The sequence below is a fragment of the Elaeis guineensis genome, chromosome 7 (assembly GCF_000442705.2).
Source record: "Elaeis guineensis isolate ETL-2024a chromosome 7, EG11, whole genome shotgun sequence".
Classification (NCBI taxonomy): domain Eukaryota; kingdom Viridiplantae; phylum Streptophyta; class Magnoliopsida; order Arecales; family Arecaceae; genus Elaeis; species Elaeis guineensis.
The window spans coordinates 40,822,405-40,844,472 of record NC_025999.2 but is presented as its reverse complement, the minus strand read 5'-3'; positions in this window follow the sequence as shown (position 1 = coordinate 40,844,472).

The window sequence follows — 22,068 nt, the reverse complement described above, 5'->3', positions numbered from 1 at the left end:
CATCCACCTTGAAGGGAGCAACGAGAAATCGATACTCGGTGCTGAAGCGGGTACCATCTTTTCTTTCGATCAGATGAGCCACCAATTTGTGGCCCATTTTGTCAGCAGCCGGCACCCCCGGAAGGGTTCGGAGTCCCTCATTAATATCAAGCAGAGGGAGGGGGAGTCCATTCGGGCCTACATCAACCATTTAATGTCGCAGCGCTGGAGGTCCGGAATTTGGATCAATCGATAGCAATGGCCGCTTTGAAGGGCGGCCTTCAGAAGAATAACCTTTTGTTCTCCCTGAAGAAGAAGTACCCCAAGAATTTTGCTGATTTGTTGGCTCGGGCTAAAGGGTATGCCCGAGCGGAGGAAGCCTTCAAAATAAAGGATGAGGAGACTGCGAGAGAGTAGCAGGCGAGAGACTCGAGTAAGCCCGCAGTCGAAAAAGGGCCGAGAGAAGCTCGGCCACATTCTCGATCCCCTTTTGGGCACAAGCGTGTCCATACTCCTCCCCGGGTACGTAGGCAGAGAAGTCCGAATCGTGGGGTTCGACGGGGTTCTCCACCAGGAAGATTCCAGAACTATGCCCCCCTCAATGCCTCGAAGACCCAGGTACTGATGGAGGTCAGGGAGCAGCTCCCTAGGCCAGAGAGGATGCGCACACACCTCGGGAAGCGCAACCCCAACAAGTTCTGTCTCTACCATCGCGACCATGGCCATGACACGAAGGAATGCATCCAGCTCTGAGACGAGATCGAGGAGCTCATCTGGCGAGGTCGACTCGATAGGTTCATTCGACGTCGGCCTGAGGGTAGAGAAGATCGGCCAAGGGCCCTACCGCAACCGAACCGCCAAGGAGGGAGGAGCAGCCCGGAGATCGACCTCCAATCGGGACCATCGACTCTATCATCAGAGGGCCTCAAAAAGGAGCAGACCTTCCATGATCATGGAACTCGAGAAACCTGTAAATGTGCTGCTCACGACTTTGCTTTGAATCAAAATTCCTTTCGACTTTGCATGTCTTTCCCTTTTGGCATGGATTTGTTACGATTGGGGATGACCCCTTCAAACAATTAAAACAAGGTCATGTTAGGAACAGGAGGGGAACCTCGTCCTAACATGAGCCAAATGAAAGTCCGATTATTTTAAGATCGGATCGGCGGAAAGGCCCATATAACGGCCCTTGGATGCCCCCTGAGCCATGTTAGGGACAGGAGGAGAACCTAGCCCTAACATGAGCAAAGTCAAAGGCCCGATTCTTTTAGACCGGATGGGGGGAGAGGTCCTTCAACGCCCTTACGCACCCCATAGCCATGTTAGGGACAGGAGGAGAACCTCGTCCTAACATGAGCAAAGTCAAAGGCCCGATTCTTTTAGACCGGATGGGGGGAGAGGCCCTACAATGCCCTTATGCGCCCCCACGGCCACGTCAGGGATAAGAGGAGGACCTCGCCCTAATGTGAGCAAAGTCGAAGGTCCGATTCCTCTTAGACCGGATGGGGGAGAGGCCAAACAGCGCCCACATGTGCCCCCACAGCCTTGTTAGGGACAGGAGGAGAACCTCGCCCTAACATGAGCAAAGTCAAAGGCCCAGTTCTCTTTAGACCGGATGGGGGGAGAGGCCCTGCAACGCCCATATGCACCCCCACAGCCCCGTTAGGGACAGGAGGAGAACCTCATCCTAACTTGAGCAAAGTCGAAGGCCCGGTTCTCTTTAGACCGGATGGGGGGAAGGGCCCAGCGACGCCCATATGTGCCCCTACAGCCGTGTTAGAGACAAGAGGCGAACCTCACCCTAACCAGAGCTGAAACTTGTTACGACGAAAATAGGGAAAGAACCTCACCCCGACATCAATTAAGGTCTGGTCATTCAAGACCAGATGAGAAAAAGGGGGACCTTCCCCAGTGGCCCCTTCGCAATAAAACTTCTTCCGGACTCTTACGGGAGCCAAACTCCGTCTCCAACTTCAACTGCAGACAAGCTTCTTCCAGATTCCTATGGGAGCCAAACTTCGTTTCCAGCTTCAACTACAGGTAAACTTCATCCGGACTCCTTGGGAGCCGGACTCCGTCTCTGACTTCAACTGCTGGTAAGCTCCACCCGGACTCCTACGGGAGCCAAATTTCGCCTCTGACTTCAACTGCAGGTAGGCTCCGTTCGGACTTCCATGAGAGCCGGACCTCACCCCGACTTCACCTATGGGAGCCGGACTCCCGCAACCCCACTAAGAGCAGAGGAAAAAATCCCACTCAAAAGGAAAAAGGGGAGAGGAGTTAAAAGGGAAAGCGATGGACTACACTAGCAACGAATGGAAGACAAACAGCGTCAAAGATGCAGAGGACCCCATCTCAGCAAGGGTTGGGGTTCTTATCAAGAACCCCAGCTTTCAAGGAAGCTTTCAACGTAAGCCCGAGATGAGATGACTTCCTCAGGGTGACGGAAGCTCAGACCTCCAAGCTCGAGCCCTGATGGGGGGCGCCAAACCTGAGCAGCCCCAAACGTATCTGCGGCCACGGACGAAAAAGATGAGTCGATATGATGGCAATCGGATACCTCTGAACAATGCAAAGACCGAAAAGAAGCTCGGTAAGTGACAATTCAACACACGAGTAAAAGAAGTAGCAGAAAATTTCCTTCTCATATTATTCGTCAAATATACATCGTAGAGCCATTGAGGTTAAGGGAGAAGGACAACTAAAAGATGAGCTGACGTGACAACTACCGGTAACCTACGGACGACGTCAAAAAGAAAAAAATAAAAAAGAAGAAGAAAAGAAGAGAAGCAGAGAGAAGGGAATACGACAACAACAATGGTAAAGGAAGAAGTTCGGCAGACAATAATTCGACGCAAAGCGCGAATGAAGTAACAAAATCTCCTTCTCATTTTTCGATTAACAAGATGTACGTTACAAGACTCGGAGGGCCAGAAAAATAAAACATTATTACAAGACTCGAAAGGGATACATCGGAGGCCACTTTGAGCTGTAGACTTCTCTTCCCGATTTTGTCCTTCCCAGCAATATTTTCCAGTACGTATGACAAGCCTCTCGGCTCTCGCCCCCCGCCTCGTTCTGCTCCACCTCCAAAATCCCAACCCTAGGGGAAAAGGATGGGATAGATTCCAGGGGGCAGTAAGGGCAACGGCAGCGGCAACGATGACCTGTTTCAAGAAGAACCAGAATTACCTCGGAGGCAGCGGTGGCACCGAAGACATGCACCACCGCCATGTGCTCCATGACAACCACCGTCTTGGGTGTTCCGGTAAGGTCGGCATGCGCTACTTCCACCATCCCCGCAACAAGTTCTACTGCCCCACCGTCAGCGCCGACCTCTTCTGGTCCCTCGACCCCAACGACATCAAGGATCCCGCCATGGCTTGTGACGAAAGCTCTGCCCCCTTGACCGGTGTCGCCCCATTCGGCTACTCCGAAGTTCTCGGGCAGAATGCCTTCACCGGTTATCCCCGTTATTAAACCCCTATTATTGAAGGAATTCTCCCTGGAGCCCCATTTAAGGCAGCAGGAACCCTCAGCGGCAGTTTGACAACCGGAGAACTCGCAGACTGCTGTTCTCCTCCTTGCACTCTTCCTAGTCCGTGGCATCATCTTGAGATTGGCCTCCGGGGCGGAGGCCCCGACGGGGGAACCCCTTGGAGAGACTCGGGGGACTGGAAATGGCGGAAAGCCGACAAAGATGGCAAAGACCGGTGCGAAGGATGCTCAGAGTCGGAAGGGGCATTGATGGAGTGGCTGAGTGGCTAAGCTCTCAGGCGAAAGAAAGATGTCGTGAAACCCCTGGAGGAAAGGTGGGGGCTTAAATAGGCAATGGAGCCTGGCACAGTTATGGTGGCAAGTGTCCCTAGGCCAACTAGTGCCTGTCGCGTGTCCCGCGTGTCCCACTCACCACGACCTGGGGTTGACCGTTTGCGGACTTTCATAGCACGACGCTTGGGATCACATCTCGGTGGGGGTTCCGAAAAGACTCTTCAGGTCACCCTAATCGAAAAAAGGATCCAGCATGCGCGCATTAAATGCCAAAATATCTAGGGACGATCGTGTGCGGATGTCGAGGGAGGAACTTTGGCTGTGATAATCTTTCTGTACTTTCTTCATTCGAAATTCAAACTCGAAAGTAGGGGGACTGGTGTCGGGTATAAAATACCCTCAGCCGAAGTTCTTAACAGGATTGACCCTCCCGAGACTCCTCCAATTTTGATCGTCGGTAAGCTTCGTCCGGACTCCTACAGGAGTCGGACTCCATCTCCAACTTCAACCGCAGACAGGCTCCGTCCAGACTCCTACGAAAGCCAGACTCCATCTTCAGCTTCAGCCGTGGACGAGCTCCGTCCGGACTCCTATGGGAACCGGACTCCGTCTCCAACTTCAACCGCAGACGGGCTCCGTCTGGACTCCTATGGGAGCCAGACTCCGTCTTCAGCTTCAGCCGCAGACGAGCTCCGTACGGACTCCTACGGGAGCTGGACTCTGTCTCCAACTTCAACCACAGATGAGCTCCACCCGGACTCCTACGGGAGCCCACTCTGTCTCCAGCTTCTGCCGCGGACGAGCTCCGTCCGGACTCCTATGGGAGCCGGACTCCATCTCCAACTTCAACCGCGGACGGGCTCCGTCCGGACTCCTACGGGAGCCTAACTCTATCTTTAGCTTCAGCTACGGACGAGCTCCGTCCGGACTCCTATGGGAGCCGGACTCTGTCTCCAACTTCAACCGCAGATGAGCTCCGCCCGGACTCCTATGGGAGCCCGACTCCGTCTCCAGCTTCAGCTGCGGACGAGCTCCGTCCAGACTCCTACGGGAGTCGGACTCCGTCTCCAACTTCAACCACAGACGAGCTCCATCCGGACTCCTACGGGAGCTAGACTCCGTCTTCAGCTTCAGCCGCGGACGAGCTCCGTCCGGACTCCTACGGGAGCCAGACTCTGTCTCCAACTTCAACCACAGATGAGCTCCATCCAGACTCCTACAGGAGCCTGATCCATCTCCAGCTTTAGCCGCGGATGAGCTCCTTCAGGACTCCTACGGGAGCCGGACTCCGTCTCCAACTTCAACCGCAGACGAGCTCCGTCCGGACTCCTACGGGAGTCAGACTCCATCTCCAACTTCAACTGCGGAAGGACTTCGCTCGGACTCCTATGGGAGTCGGGCTCCACCCACGACTTCGCTTATAGGTAAACTTCGTCCGGACTCCTAAGGGAGTCAGACTTCGCCCCTGACTTTGATTGCAGGAAGATTCAGCCCGGACTCCTATGAGAGCCAGATCTCATCTCCAGCTCCAGCTGCGGGTAGACTCCACCCGGACTCCTACGGGTGCTGGGTCTCGTTCCCAATTCCAGCTGCACAAGGACTTTGCCCGGACTCCTACGGGAGCCGGGTTCCACCCACGACTTCGCTTACAGGTAAACTTCGTTCGGACTCCTAAGGGAGTCGGACTTCGCCCCTGACTTTAATCGCAGGTAGACTTCGCCCAGACTCCTACGGGAGCCAGATCTCGTCTCCGACTCCGGCTACGGGAAGACTCCTTCCGGACTCCTTCGGGAGCCGGACTTCACCCCCGACTTTGACTGAAGGAAGACTCCCTCCGAACTCCTGCGAGAGTCGGACTCCTAGCCACCTCTCTCCGCCAGACACCCCATCCAAACTCCGGTCAATAGGCCCACACGGATTCCATGCGGCTCCATCACTCCTTGGTAGGCCACAATAATGGCCACGATCCTGCTCCACTTTCTGCGACGGATTCCACACGGCTTCATCACTCCTTGGCAGGCCACAATAATGGCACGATCTTGCTCCACTTCCTACGATGGATACCGCGTGATTCTTCCATTCTCTGGCAAGTCGCGACAACGAACGCCGCTCCGCTCCCCGTGGCAGACTCCACGTGGCACGCCCCGGTGATAGCCACGGGTCCACTCCACTACTCTCCGCAATAAACTTCTCCTGACTCTGGGTGGCCCACTGCCAGACGGTTACAGGCATCGCTATCAGTTTGTTGCCCCCTCCGCCTATAAAAGTGGGGGACCCCAGATACGTTATTCTCTAAGCTCTTATTTTTACCTAGAAACACTGCTAAAATTTTTGTTCGAGCACTCTATTCTTGTTGAGGCAGAGAACTGACTTGAGCGTCGGAGGGTCTTGCCGAAGCAACCCCACCTCCGGTTTAGACTTCTTTTGCAGGTCCCGGTGGCGACCGCACTCCCTCGACTCCAGCTTCTTCGACGCAAGCGGATTTTTGCACCAACAAGAATATTTATAAAAAATAGATGTTAATTCAATTGAGCAATTTAAGTATCAAAATGATGAAAAATTTTTGAAAAATTTAATACATATTTTTTTTAATTTTTCAGACAAAAATTGGAGTAAAAATTAAGCCAAAATATCCTTAAAAATAATTTTTATTACCTTCGATGCACAGTGGACTGTTGGTCAGTCCACGAAATCAGGGTGTAGTCCACAAGAACAGTCATGCAGTCTACTGGTGCGGCTCACAGCAAGAGAAGGATTCTGGACACGATCCAATGGTTGACATTTATCCCAACCCAGATCCAACGGTCAGCATCCATTGTCGTTTATAAGAGGGGTTTTTGCACGATCTAATGGCCAGAAGCGATCCATCAAGCGATCGGACGATCGAGGATGTTCTCGACTTTGAATAGGAGATCTTTTACATGATCCGATAGTCAGAACTTCATCAAAACCCAGATCAGATGGCTGACATTTGATCCGAATTTGATTCAGATTAAAACATTGATTTTACGGGCAGATCTGGGTAGTCCAAGCTCCATCCGATGGCCAGAAAAATTTCTAAGTGTTTAATATGTTTTCTAAGGGTTTTAGGACTCCTTTTCCTACCAAAAAATTATGAAAAATTTATCTATAAATAGAGGTCTGGGAATAAGTCTGGAGAGTAGAAAAAATTAGTAGAAAGTGAGAAAAAAATAGAGAAAAATAATAAAATAGCTTTAGCGATCCAAAAAAAAAGGAGAGAAGCCAGTTCGCTCTACGGAGTATGATGAAAGATGGAGAGGTCATCAACCATCTTCCTGATGAGGCTTGACTGATTAACTTTAAATCCTTATTATAGTTTTAATTTTTTATTTTATTATTTTTTTAAAATTTTTTATACTTAAATTTTAATTTTAATTAATTCAAAATTTATTTTTTTGTACTTTAAATTTTGTCTTTTATTTTTTGCAAGTAGATGCTAGGATCTAGTTAGTAGATCTTAGTACCAATTTATTTTATGCCTTTTAAATTCTTATTATTTATTTTTATTGTAAGTAGATGCTAGGATCTAGTTAGTAGATCTTAGTATCAGATTTATTTTTCGCACTCTTAATTTTTGTTTTCCAACTTAAATTGCTTTCTTCAAAATTTTATTTTTTTTACAAAATTAAAGATTTCAAATCAAAATCCTACCATCTCTGTGGATTCAACCCGACTTACTACTTTCTATGTATTTTTAAGTTTTATTAAAGTCAAAATTTGATTGATAATTACAATGTCCTAACGACAGCATCTTAACCGTATCAATTTTTGGCACCATTGTCAGAGAGGGCAACAATTTTAATATTTGATTTTTTTGATTTTTTTATAAATATAGCCTACTAATTTTTTTATTTTTTTATCTTTGTAAAAAAAAGAGAGAAAAATTCAAAAAAGAAATAGAAAGCTTCCAATTTTGCTTGGTGAGATCAATTCTAACCCTAATCCTAACTATTTTTTAGTATTAATTACTATTTTTTTTTCAAATTAACCTAAAATTTTCTCACATAAACCTAATAAAAATTATATGACAAGAGTAAAAACTTAATTGTTAGAAGCATTCATCATCTTAGATTTACTTTTGGTGATCACTGGAGACAAAGTAAGCTTTCAAGTTTGATTAATTTCATGCATCTAATTTAGTTGCATAGAACCCCTTGTTTGAAATTGGTTGTGCATATTCATCTCAAATCAATTTAAGGGCAACACCTATAACAAGATAAGATGAGAATTTCATCACCCATCCTTAGCCCAAAAATAACCAACCAGCATCCCGCATTAACTCAAACCTAATTAAAATCAAGTAGATGTTGACCCCTAGGATCAATTGAGTTCAGTTTGAGTATGGTGGTGAAGTCAAGTGCAAAGTAAGTTCGGACTCACTCCTAAAATTGGTATCTAAGGCTAGAGGTTACAAAGGCTCGCCTAAGTGGACTCATGATTATTTAATTAGTTTCGTTAGCTTATCTGGCCAATCTAATTGGTGTCTAAGGCAAGTAATGGGGGGACCCCCATGACCCCACCTCTTATCTGGCTAGTTGAAGGAAGTGAGAACAAATCCAATTTGTATCTAAGCTAAGCCACTCTATATCAAACTCTTAGATCTAAGAAACCCATAGGTATTTAGGTTTAATTGTTTACTAACTTGATTGCAATTAACACTAAACCACAACTAATTCTTCTCATCTTTCACCCTTAGGTCTAGGTCTTTCTTAAGGATCTCACCTTTAGAACTTCTCTCTTTCTTTCTCTTCTCTTCTTTTTCTTCTTCTTCTTTTTCTTTAAAAAAAAAACTCAATCATATATTAGGGTTTGCACTGGTATATGCATGGTAGAAGATCTCTTTACCCTAACCTAGTTGAACCTAATCCTGAAATTGAATGGCTGATTCACACTAAATCCAAAAATCAAATGGCTGGAGATCCTAGAGAACCACCTAGGCAGATGAAGAAATATTTTATTCCTTCTACCTATAACCCATCAACTTGTATCCACTTACCAAATATCCCTGCAAGCCATTATGAGATCAAGTTGACCACAATCCAGATGCTCCCATCTTTTTATGGGAACACCAATGAAGATCCTTACAAGCATCTAGAAGAAGTTCTTAGAAATCTGTTCTACAATGAAAATTCAAAATTTTACTGATGATTTACTTAGACTAACCCTATTCCTCTTCTCGCATAAGGACAAAGCCAAGTACTGGCTTGGCATAATAGGGAGACTGATGCGAATATGGGCTGAAATGCAGCATGAGTTTCTTAAGAAATTTTATCCCATAGGTCGAACCAACACCATGAGGTGAAACATCACTGGATTTGCTCAACTTCCAAGGAAACAAATTCATGAATTATGGGAGAGAATTAAGAAACTTCTTAGAAAATGCCCACACCATGATCTAAGTGGCAAATTGTTCAAGCTTTTTATGAGGGTTTAGGTGACCAATACAGACAGATGGTAGATGCATCTTATGGAGGTGCATTTATGAGTAAGAGTGAGGATGAAGACTATACTTTTTTGAAACTTTGAGTGAAAATTCAATCAATCATGCTTCATTATCTTTCTATGAAAGATCAATCTCTCACCAAAAATGGATAGAAATTTTTGAGATCAAGCAAACATACTCTAGTCCTAAGGTCAATTTGAACCTAATAATCCAAAAATTAGATAAAGTCGATCTTCTTGCTCAGAAAATAGATTAGTTCCTAACCCTAGGTCAACAATCTCCTGTGCAATACACACAACCTTCTAATTATTAGGAGATTTATTCTATCTGTGCTAGCTTAGCCCATCCTGTGAGTGAATGACCTATGGCTGTGCAGTTTCCACCTTTCGTCCAAGAACAAGTTCAAGCTGCCCAAGGTTACTCCAAGCCTGTCAATGATCCATTCTCTAACACATATAATTTAGGTTGGAGGAACCATCCTAATTTTTTTTGGAGACCCCAACAGACTCAGGCTCAGATCCAAATTCCTCCTATGCAAAATTTTCAGAGTAGGCCTCCATACCAGAATTATGCCTACAATAGAAGTTAGCCTACTCAGCCATCCTATTACAATCAACCACCATACCCATCTCCTCAACAGACTAATCTAGCCGACGATAGATTTAATCAACTTCAATAATTAATTATGATTTAACAGCAATCTATCGGTAGGTTAGAAGTACAAATAGGATAGTTAGCTGAGTCTATCATGAGGAGAGAATCAGGTCAATTGCCAAGCCAACCAGTACCAAATCCCAAAAATAACCCATTCACCCACGAACCACCTGGACCAAGTCATCAATCTAATGTCCCACTTAAGAATCTCCAATTTGAGAATGCCAAAGCAATTTTTGAGCTTAGAAGTGATAGGATTCTTAAGGATCCATATCCAGACCAGGTGAGAGAGGCTAGTACTGATGCTAGCCAAAATGAGAATTTGAAAGAAGAGGTCAGTACTGAGACTAACCCAATAGAAGAACCTGAGTCCAAAATTATTACTGATCCAAGTGAAAAAGATAAAGAAAAGAAGAGAGTGGATGAGTTACCTAAGACATATAAACCAAAAGTCCCGTTCCCTTCAGCCCTAGAAGCTGGTTCTTCTCGTAAAAAATAAGGAGCATGCAACGAGGAATTAATAGAATTGTTTGAACAAGTTCACATTAATTTATCCCTCCTCTATGCAATTCAACATGTCTCAGCTTACGCTAAATTTCTTAAAGAACTTTGCACCCAAAAGTGTGAGCCATGAAAAATAGAGAGAATTGTGCTATCTGAGGATGTTAGTGCAGTCCTGTTGAATCTATTACCTCAGAAAATGAAAGATCATGGTGCTTCTTTGATTTCATGTGTTATAAGAGGCATCACTTTTGATCAAGCCCTGTTAGACTTAGGAGCTAGTGTCAACCTACTTCCAATCTCAGTCTATGAAAAATTTGAGATAGGAGAACTAAAACCCACATCAGTTATTCTGCAACTAGCCGATAAATCTGTGAAGACACCATGGGATCTGATTGTAGATGTTATAGTCAAAGTCAACATGTGTTATCTTTTAGTAAACTTTCTCATACTTGATATGGAACCATCCCAAGAGCTGAATCAAAATCTCATAATTTTAGGACGTCCATTCCTAGCCACTGTCAATGCCAATATCAATTGTAAAACAAGAGCTATGGATATTTCTTTTGGGGATCAAAAGTTGAGAATTAATATTTTTAATGCCTTAAAGTATGCTCAAAAGATGAAAAGTTATTCGGTAATTGATCTGATAGATGAGATAGTTGAAACTGATTTCTCCTTATATTTAAAAAAAGAAGATTTTTTGGATGAACCCATTGAAGAAACCCAAAACTAGGAGATGAATGTCTTGTTTGATTCACCTCACCTAGCATATTCACTACCTTGGTCAATGAAAATTGAACCCTTACCTAAGCTAGAAACTGAACCACTACATCCTTCAATTCAGGCCCCACCACGGCTTGAACTGAAATCTTTGCCTGAATCACTTAAGTATGTGTTTCTAGGACTTGAGGAAATCCTGCTAGTAATCATTGCTTTTGATCTAACCCCAGAGCAGGAAGACCAATTGCTGAATGTATTGAAAACACATAGAGAGGCCATAGGTTGGATCGTTGCTGATTTAAAAGGTATTAGTCCATCAATATGCATGCACCATATTTACACAGAGGACAATGCCAAACCCATCCGAGAAATGCAAAGACGACTCTCCGAATATGCAAGAGGTAGTCGAGAAGGAGGTAATTAGATGGTTAGGTGCTGTTATCATTTATCCTATTTCAGATAGCCACTGGATGAGTCCTACTCAAGTTGTTCCAAAGAAATCTGGACTCACGATTGTCCATACTGAACATGGGGATATAGTGCCAACATAATTTTTTATTGGGTGGCGTGTCTGCATGGATTATAGAAAATTCAATGCAGCCATCCATAAAGATTATTTTTCTTTACTCTTTATTGATCAAATCTTAGAGAGACTAGCTGGCTAATAGTATTTTTACTTTTTAGATAGATACTCAAGATACAATCAGGTAGCAATCTACCCAGAAGATCAGGAAAAGACCACCTTCACATACCCCTATGGAACCTTTGCTTTTCGTAGAATGCCTTTCGGACTATGTAATGCACCTGCGACCTTTCAAAGGTGCATGATGTCAATATTTTTAGATATGGTAGGAGATTTTTTAGAGATATTCATGGATGATTTTTCAGTCTTTGGAGAATCTTTTTAGAATTACCTCAACAATTTGAATAAAATGTTAAAATAATGCATTAAGGCCAATCTAGTTTTAAGTTGGAAAAAGAGCTATTTCATGGTTAAAAAAGAGATCATATTAGAGCATATTGTGTCAAAAAGAGGGATTGAGGTTGATAGAGCAAAAGTTGAATTGATTTCTAAACTTCCTCCACCGACTTCTGTCAAACAAATCCGATCTTTTCTTGGCCATGTAGGATTTTACCGTCACTTTATCAAAAACTTTTTTAAAACATCCCACACTTCATGTAATCTGCTTGCTAAAGATATCCTTTTTAACTTTGATGAAGAATGTCTTAAGGCTTATGAATTTTTGAAAGAAGCTGTGATCAAAGCTCCAATCATCAAACCTCCAGACTAATCACTACCTTTTGAGATCATGTGCGATGCTTCTGATTTTGCCATAGAAGCTATCTTGGGCCAAAAGGTAAACAAATATCCTGTAGTGATTTACTATGCCAGCAGAACTCTGAATGAAGCTCAAATAAATTATACCATAACCAAGAAAGAATTATTAGCTATAGTATTTGCCCTGGAGAAGTTTTGATCATACTTATTAGGATCAAAAATCATGATTTATTCGAATCATACAGCTTTAAGATATCTGCTTTCAAAGAAAGATGCTAAACCACAATTGATTAAATGGATCTTACTGCTACAAAAATTTGATATTGAAATTTGAGATAAGAAGGGATCTGAAAATGTTGTAGCAGACCACCTATCAAGGATCCTAGTTGAAGATTGTGAACCTGCATCAATTGGAGAATCTTTTTTGGATGAGCAACTTCTAGTTGTTTCACACACAAAGGTCCTTTGGTTTGCAGATATTGTGAATTACTGAACAGTTGAACAAATTCTTGATGGTTGGTCTAAGAATAAAAAGGATCGATTCTTTGCTCAAATCAAGTATTATTTTTGAAAAGATCCAGAACTTTTTTAAATTTGTGCTGATCAGATCATTCGTAGATATATTCCTGAAACTGAACAATTGAGTATCTTGAAATTCTGTCATACTCTTGCTTGCGGAGGATATTTTTTTGGATGAAAAACTATGGCCAAAGTATTGCAAAGTGGATTTTACTAGCCCATATTGTTTAAGGATGCTTATAATTTTAGTCAGAAATATCTTAGGTGTCAAGCTTTAGGAAACATTTCAAAGTAAGACATGATGCCTTTGAACCCCATCTTGGTAGTTGAAATTTTTGATGTTTGGAGAATTAATTTTATGGGACCTTTTCCACCCTCCAATGGTTTTGAATATATTCTGGTGGCCGTCAATTATGTTTCTAAATGGATTGAGGCAATAGCAACATGAACCAATGATCATAAGGTAGTCATAAAATTTGTTCAAAGGAATATCTTTTTTAGGCTCGAATTTTCATGTGCTATCATTAGCGACGGAGGTACCCACTTCATGAACTATCACTTTCGAACATTGTTGTGAAAATATGGGGTCACACATAAGATAGCTATACCATACCACCCACAAACAAGTGGTCAAGTTGAAGTATCCAATAGGAAGATCAAGAACATCCTGTAAAAGACTATTATGCTTGATCGTAGAGATTGGTCAGATCGATTAGATGATGCATTATGGACCTATAGGATAGCTTATAAAAATCCTTTTGGAATGTCTCCCTACAGATTGATTTATGGAAAAGCATGTCATCTTCCAGTAGAACTTGAACATAAAGCATATTGGGCAATCAAGCAACTGAATTTTGATTTGAAACAACCTGATTCCAACCGGATGTTGCAACTAAGTGAATTGGATGAATTGAGATGAGAGGCTTATGAAAATTCATGAATTTATAAAGAGAAAATGAAAGCCTTTCATGATAAACACATTTCAAAGAAAACTATTGAGCTAAATCAATAAGTCTAGTTATTTAATTCAAGGCTAAAATTGTTTCTAGAAAAATTAAGATCTAGATGGGATGGACCTTACATTATAAATCAAGTATTCCCACATGGCACAATCAAACTTTATGATCCTAAATCAGAAAATTTGTTTAAGGTAATGTTGGGAAATATGTCCCAAAAATCAATCGTCAAGTTGTTGACGGTTGAGCAACCAAGTATTGTAATTGATTTGTTAATAAATAAAATATATTTTTGGTATTTTCATCATAAGCTTTCATCTTCTAATGAACTCCGTTGTTATGATGAAATCCTTAGGACTATTTAAGTTCGATAAAGAGAGGATTTATCGATTAGTCTTTAAAACTGTTCACGACCAAATGATAGGCTGTTAACAAAGACGACAGCTTCTATCAACCATAGGTCACTATAGGCCATATGGGTTGGTTGTCGTCTTAACCAAGGAGTGTGGAGACACTGGTATGGCATACAGGTGAGATGTAAGGGTACATCATCATTGAACGTGACCAACTCCAGAGCATTCTACTATCGAGAATGTCTCTGATGGGATATAGGTATAAGTGTCCCTTAGACCTGAGATCACCTCAGTGACTTACAAGCAACTCACTGTGCTTTGGTACTAGATTAACTGAATTTCTAATTCAGTGATGAAAAATTTTTGGGCATAGTCAAGTACTTGCGAAGTCAAAGTGTGATCGAGATGGGATTGACCAGTCCAAGAGTTGGAGAAGAATGAGTCACTGTATTTCAATTTAGCAAAATCTTAGCCAGAGTAATCCATCAGATGGATTTGATATTTTGAAATACAATATAGACAACCTGATCAGAGTTGATAGTTGAACTCTGAGGTATCCTATGATCATTTTGGTCAAAGAGATGAATTATATGAAAACTATATCCGCATGGGTTCTAAGGATGTTGTTCTACATATTCGACCTATCCGATCATCGGATACCATTGCTAGATGGTCACTTCGATTGGTACAGAAATTTATTTTTATACTACTGGCTTAGGTTCGAACCTATGAGGTCACACATATTAGAGTTCATGATCCGATCGGATGGTTGATCAATGATTAAGAATCATTCTAGGATTAAATGATCAATACGATTGACATTTAACCTAATGCAAGTGTTGCAGGAGGATCGATTAACAATTCAATTGCTAATTAGCTTAATTTGATTAAGCCAATGGGCTGAGATTAAGTCTAATTGAATATGATTTAATTAGATTTGGTTTGGACTTGATTGGATCAAGTCCAATTGGTTTATTGGATAAGCCAAGTGCAAGAAAAAAATTAGTCCTAGTTCAATTAGGACTTGGGTCAACCTAAATTCTAATTTGATTAAAAAATTAAATCAAATTTAAATCTAATTTAATCTGATTAAATTAGATTCTTAATTGAGTTAAGACCTTTGGGTCAATCTAAATTCTAATTTGATTAAAAAATTAAATCAGATTTAAATCTAATTTAATCTGATTAAATTAGATTCTTAATTGAGTTAAGACCTATTTTAATTGGGTTGATCTAATTTTGGTTTGAGAAACCAAATTAAAATAAGTCATAAGATAGAATCTTAGTAAGACTAGGATTCCACCTTGCGCCATATAAGCCCCCCCATGCCCTCTCTCTTATTCCACGCCAATCCTCTCTTATTTTGTGTGACAAAAGCCCTCTCCTAGGTCTTTCCCATGTCCAAAAGGTTTCTTCTCTTCTTTCATACATGGAAAGTGGTTGTGGATCAAATCAAAGTAAGAATAAGTTTGGATTTCAAATTCTATGAGATAGAGTTTTAGAAATCCAAAACTCTTTCCTTTTTGCACCAAATTTATCCATATTTTTTTTAAAATTTTTGTGACTTTTAGGGAACATATTTTTCACCCTTTGCTGGTATTCCATGCATGAAAATAAGGAGGAGGCACCCAAGAGTTGGGCGCCCCTTATCTTGCCAAGTTTGGATAAGCCTTGACTAGGTATTTGACCTAGACAAGGACTCTATCATATCTCTCTCTATAAAATGAGTTTCTTCATAAAATTTTTAAAAAATATAGAGATTTGAGATTCCTTTGGGGTATCCAAAAATCAGAGAGAAAGACCTTTGGGTCATGGAGATATAACAGACACAAGATAAGATGTCTAGAAGAGAGTAAAGAGAAGAAGAAGAGGGTCTTCTTCTAGGGTTGTTAGTTTCATCTCTTCCCTTCCTCTATCTTGAGCTTTCTGAGAGTATCTCAGATCTGAAACTCCTCCTCCTACTTCTCATCTTTGGAAGAGTCCAAATCAAGAAGAAGAAGGTACCTGATCAACCATCGAAGAAGGATCAGTGCAGTACTAGCATACTGTACTGATTTCCTGAAGCAGGACTTCTGGTTGAGATTCGTGGGCTCGTGTGGATGACTCCTAGAGATCGAACGTGTGTATGGTTTGCAACATCATCCTCAAGCATGGATTAGAAAGGTTAGAACGTCTAACTTGCAAGGTAATAGATCTGATCTATTGTTTAATACATACATTAGATGTAGTATAGAAACATGTTGATATGATCATGTAGTTCATGCTCTATATATTTTAATTTTTGATTTAATACTATGTAATAATCATGTAATAGGATCTTAGATCTAGGAATTCTCTAGTTTTGAAAAATAAATTTTGATTTATTGTAGTCTTTCGCTGTCTGATCTTGAAAAAGTTTTAAGATCTAACCCTAAAATCCTAGATCTGGTTCCTTCAGGTAAATGGTCAAAGATTAAAATCATATATTGAAAGAATGTCATTAAAACAAACCATTGACCAAGTAGCATTAACAGACCCACACTGAATGGAGCTACATTGTGTCTGGCTGAAGACGATAAACTTAACGCTTTCTGGAATGCAACCCAACTTTTATTTTTTATTTTTTTTTGTATTTTGTTTAGGTTAATTGAGTCTTACTTAGTATCTTTTGTAGAGATCTGAAGATAATATTGGCTAAGTTGGAGGAAAAATCAAGTTTGAAAAGATTTTTGGATCAGATGATATTTTTTCTTTTCTTTCTCTTTGCATGTACCCTTCATTTTTTCTACTCTATTGAGAACAATGTTGATTAAGTTGGAGGGGGGAAAATAATAAAATTTTTTGAATTTTTAAAGTCCTCAAGTAAGTAAGTATTTAGTATTTAAGCACCTGATTACACTTAAGAATCGAGTTAAACCAAGCATTTTTAAAAGAAAATTGATGCATAGATTAGAGAGTTTATGAGATATTGAGGGATCAAGAATTAAAAGAATTCAATAAAGAGTTAAATTTAGAACTTAAATAGTTTTCTTTGAGTATTTCTAAATTTTTCTACCAGCATCAAAGAAGAGTTAACTTTTTATGGACTTGTGTAGGATAACTATTTGTTTCTTCATATATATATATATAAAGAGTTTCCCAGTACTTCATGCTGAGTAATCGGACCTCTTTGCCTAAGCAAGCATTGAGTTTTGCATCAAAAGGTATGAAGGGCAAAGAAGCTTTGTTGTAAAGCTAGTTTTAACTCGTAGCCTGTTTGATTCGAGCAAGTAGGTCCGAGGGGTATTCTATACCTAGTACCTTAAAGCCATCTGGTTTGGGAGTCATTGACTGAAAACTCACTACATGGGTCAAACAAAAAACTTAAGAAGTTAAAACATTCAATAGTAGTACAATATTAAAATAATAATAATAGTAATAATCAATAAATGAAGAATGGAAGTAACAATATACTTGTCCATATGAAGGTTAATAATTTAGAGATAAAGGTAGGAATAATTTAGAAAAGTTCAGAAAAAGTTTAGTATTTTTAGTTTAACTCCCATATTGATTAGTATTAATACCCCAATGATATACCTCACTCATGCTCTACTGAATATTAATGGCTTTTTAAAAATTATTTGGTGAAATTCAAAATTTTAAGTTAAACGATACTTAATTCTAAATTCTTTCTTTACTCGAGGATGAGCAAAGGTTAAGTTGGGAGGTGTAATAAGTGATGTATTTTTATATTTATTATAGATATTTTTGATAATTTATGGTGCTAACTGTTGGAAATAGTATCCCAAAGCCAATCATCAGTCTGTTGACGGTTGTGCTCATTCTTGTATTAGTATATAAATTATAAATAAATAAAAATTATTTTGGTATTTTTTATCACAAATTGTTTCATCTTCTAATGAACTCCTATGTTGTGGTGAATCCTTAGGACTATTTAGACTCGACAAAGGAGGATTTGTCGTTTAGTCCTTAAACCTATTCGCGACCAAATGATACGTTGTTACCAAGGACAACAACGTTTATCAAGCATAGGTCGTTGTGTGCCATATGGGTTGGTTGTCCTCTTAACCAAAGAGTGTGGAGACACTGGTATGACATACAGGTGAGATGTAAGGGTATATTTGTACTGAACGTGACCGACTCTGGAGCTATTTCTGCTGTCAAGATTTGCTCCGATGGGATATGGATATAACTGTCCCTCCGACCTGAGACTGCCATGGTGACTTGCAAGCAACTCACTGCACTTAGGCACTGGACTACCTGAATTTCTAATTCAGTGACGGAAGGCTGCTGGGTGTAGTCAAGTACTTGACTTATCGGTGCATGTGTCAAGATGGGATTGACCACTCTATTTCAGGAGCTGTGTACAGTCGTGTTTCAATTTAGCAAAACCTTGGCCAGGGTAGTCCTAGTGAGAAGTCACAGGACTGTTTGAGTTAAGCACGATTCGGATGATTTAATCAGGGTTGATAGTTTAACCCTGAGTCATCCTAAACATAGGGGTCAAAAGGGATGAATTATACAGTAACCATATTCACGTAAGTTCTGAGTATTGCGATTGCGACTATTCGACCTATCCAGATGTTGGGTACCATTACTAGATGGTCACTTCGATTAGTACAGGAATTGGTTCCTGTGCTACCGGCGTAGGTTCGAACCTGCGAGGTCACACACATTAGAGGTTCCTATCTGATCTAATGGCTGGTGAAGAGTCCTAATGCTCGTGGACTTTGAGTCCTATGTATCTAAAACTCTATGATCGAGAATCAAGATTCTCTAATCATGAGTTCCACATATTTTGGGTACCGGGGTCAAGAGTCCCACTGATTTGGGACTTTTTGATCAGGGTTTCATATCGATGGACTCTGATGCCCGATCGCCCATCGGATTTGGACTCAGTATTTATGAGAGATTTAAATAGTAATTTGATCACTAATTAACTCAATTTGATGGAGTAATTATTTTTGGATCAAGTCCAATTGAATTGGATTCAGTTGGGTTTGACCCGATTAGGTTAAGTGTTGACCTAATCGCCAAGGTGGTTTGGTCCCTGATCTGATCAGAGGTTGGGCTTAGTCAATTTTTGATTTGATTAAGATTTTATTGAACCTAATTAATCTTAATTAATTTGGGTTTAACTTAGTCTAATTGTGCCTAACCTATTTTGATTAGGTTGGCTCAATTAGGTTGAAACCACTTTGACCTCATCTCCCTGCACCACCTCACTTATCTGCACCCATTTGAATTCATGAGAAATAACTTCTCATATATTTTCTCCCATGCAGAAGCCTTCCCATGCCCTCCCTTGTGCACCATTTATCTAGATAAAGATTGGTTTGTTGGCCATTCAAATTCAAAGGATGTTTGAATTTGAATGGGCAACTAATCCATGCACCACCCACCTTATCTTGTGCGCCATTTAATCGACACGAGAAAGAGTTTCTCGTGTAAATTCCCCATGCACAAAGAACCCATGCCTCCTCTCTTCTCTTGCCTAAAGTGGATAAGGATGCATTGGTTTGCATTTGAATTCAAATTCAATTTGAATTCAAGTGATCAACCACCTATCTTTATCCTTTCATGTGGATAAGATGCGTCTTGCACTATTTTAAAAGAGAAGAGAAGGTGGGGCGTGTGTAAAATTTTTTTGAGAGAGAATAGTGGGCATGAGGAAGCCTTGTGCATGAATTGGCAGTTCAAAAACTTTCAAGAGAAAAGAAAAGAAAAGAAACAAAAGTGGGCGTAGGGTTTTCAGTGAGTACCCTAGGATTTCTGTCTAGGGTTCGAAAAGTGAGAAGGTGAGCTACGAGTGTCGTAAGCCCACCAATCTTTAGGGAGAGCTTCATCAACCTCTCAAGTACTTTGCTGATGATTTAGAGTATCCAAAAAGTCGGCAGACATCGATCAAAGGAGTTCGATCAGCATCGGTCGTCGAAAGGGTTCTACGACGAACTAGCATTCGTGAGGAGTCGATCAGATCAAGAGCTTCATGTGGATGATCAGCAGAGGCCAGACATACTATGTGGCTATATTGCAATGATCAGATCTTTCTGATGGTGATCAGACTGCAGCGATCGACTACATGCACGAAGATAATATGTTCTGAACATATGACAGTAAAATATTTACTGTAGAGAATTCAAAAATTTAAATTTAAATACATGCTATATATATCATATTTAGATCCTTATGTAGAGTTAATATATATTAATTAATTAGATTAATTAATAATTTTTACTGTAAAATAGTAATTTTGAAAAAGTTTTAAAATTATCGTTTTACCCTTGCACTAAATTCACTTCAAATGGTATCAGAGCCAGGTTCTAAAATATGATATACATTTGCATGCATAGATTAAGTAGTAATCTAAAAGTTTGAATTTGAAATTTGAAATTTAAAACTTAAAATTTGAATTTTGAAATTTGTTCGAAATTCAAAATTCAAAAATTTGAAATTAAAAATTTGAATTTTGAATTTTGAAATTTGAAATTCAAAATTCAAAAATTTAAAATTCAAATTTTCAAATTTGAAATTTAAAATTTATTTAAAATTTCAAATTTAAAATTCAAAATTTAAAATTCAAAATTTGAAATTTAAAAATTTGAAATTTGAAATTTAAAATTTCTTTGAAATTTGAAATTCAAAATTTAAAATTTGAAATTTGAAATTTGAAATTTAAATTTTGAAATTGATATATTTAGATATACTTGATCCAAGTAGCAAGTAGTCTAATTGGGTTGGTTGCCATGGTTGTCCGGCCATAGGAGAAAAGTAGGATTTAAAGGCCCTCTCCTCCCATTCGATAGGGTTCTCCTATGGCAGTAGGGGTGCCGATGTGATTATATCCCATGCAGACGAAGCAGCGAAAAGACTTAATTGTAAAGGTTCAATTGTAAAATTTATCATGATTGTGTTAGATTAGATCTAAAGAAATATTCATGATTTATTTTGATTGAGTTATTTTCTGTTATGTAATTAGCAATAGGATTGTTGTTTATGAAATGTGCTGATCCGTTTGTGAAATGAGTCAACACATTTGGTGAATAGAAAATAAAACTTTTTAAATTTAAAAATTATTTTTGAAATGCCAAACCTTGACCCATCAGCCCTAATACTTAATTAAAAGAATTAAGTGTTGTCTAGTTGGTCTAGAATTGTGAATTAAGACCTAAGACAATTGCATAATCTTGTGGGTTAATGGGTTAGATGGATTAAGTCCATAATTGGGTTAGACCTAAGGTTAGCTTAAAGAAATAGACTAAATTAGAGTAATTGGTCTAATCTAATCAAAAGTTAAATTAGATTAGGTCATGGACACTCTAGACTCAACTCCAATAGTTGTAGTTGAATGGGTCCATGTCTTTAACTAGACCAAGATGGACTTAATTTATGGCTACGTGGTGGAACCCTATTTACTAAGTTGATCAAATTAAAACTAATGAATCGATTGGTGTCTAAGGTAAGTTGGGCAGTCTGACCAGTGGTTTTTAAGTGGGAGCTACTCGCATTGATTCAATCTCTGATGAGTTAATGGCATATCCTCACCACTGATCTCACTTACCTGGCCAACCTGGTGAGTTAGGTTTTGATTAGATCACTTGGTGATTAGGGCTCACCCATGTCATTAGGTAAATCAGTGTGACTGATTTAGGTGCTCCTAATGCTGGCTTTAATTAAATCTTTTTTAATCTGACTTGGTGAAGTCAGTGAGAGGATTGAAATTGGCTGGTTAATTTCTTCTTTTCTATCCTTTAATAAAATCTTCAAAAATTATTAGGTCCTTAAAAATGATTAAGTTATAGTGATAACTAAGTCATAGCCTCCCATTAAGTGAGTGATAATGAGTCCATTAGTTTAATAATCACTGGAGGCCCAAAGGCCTAGTGCTTA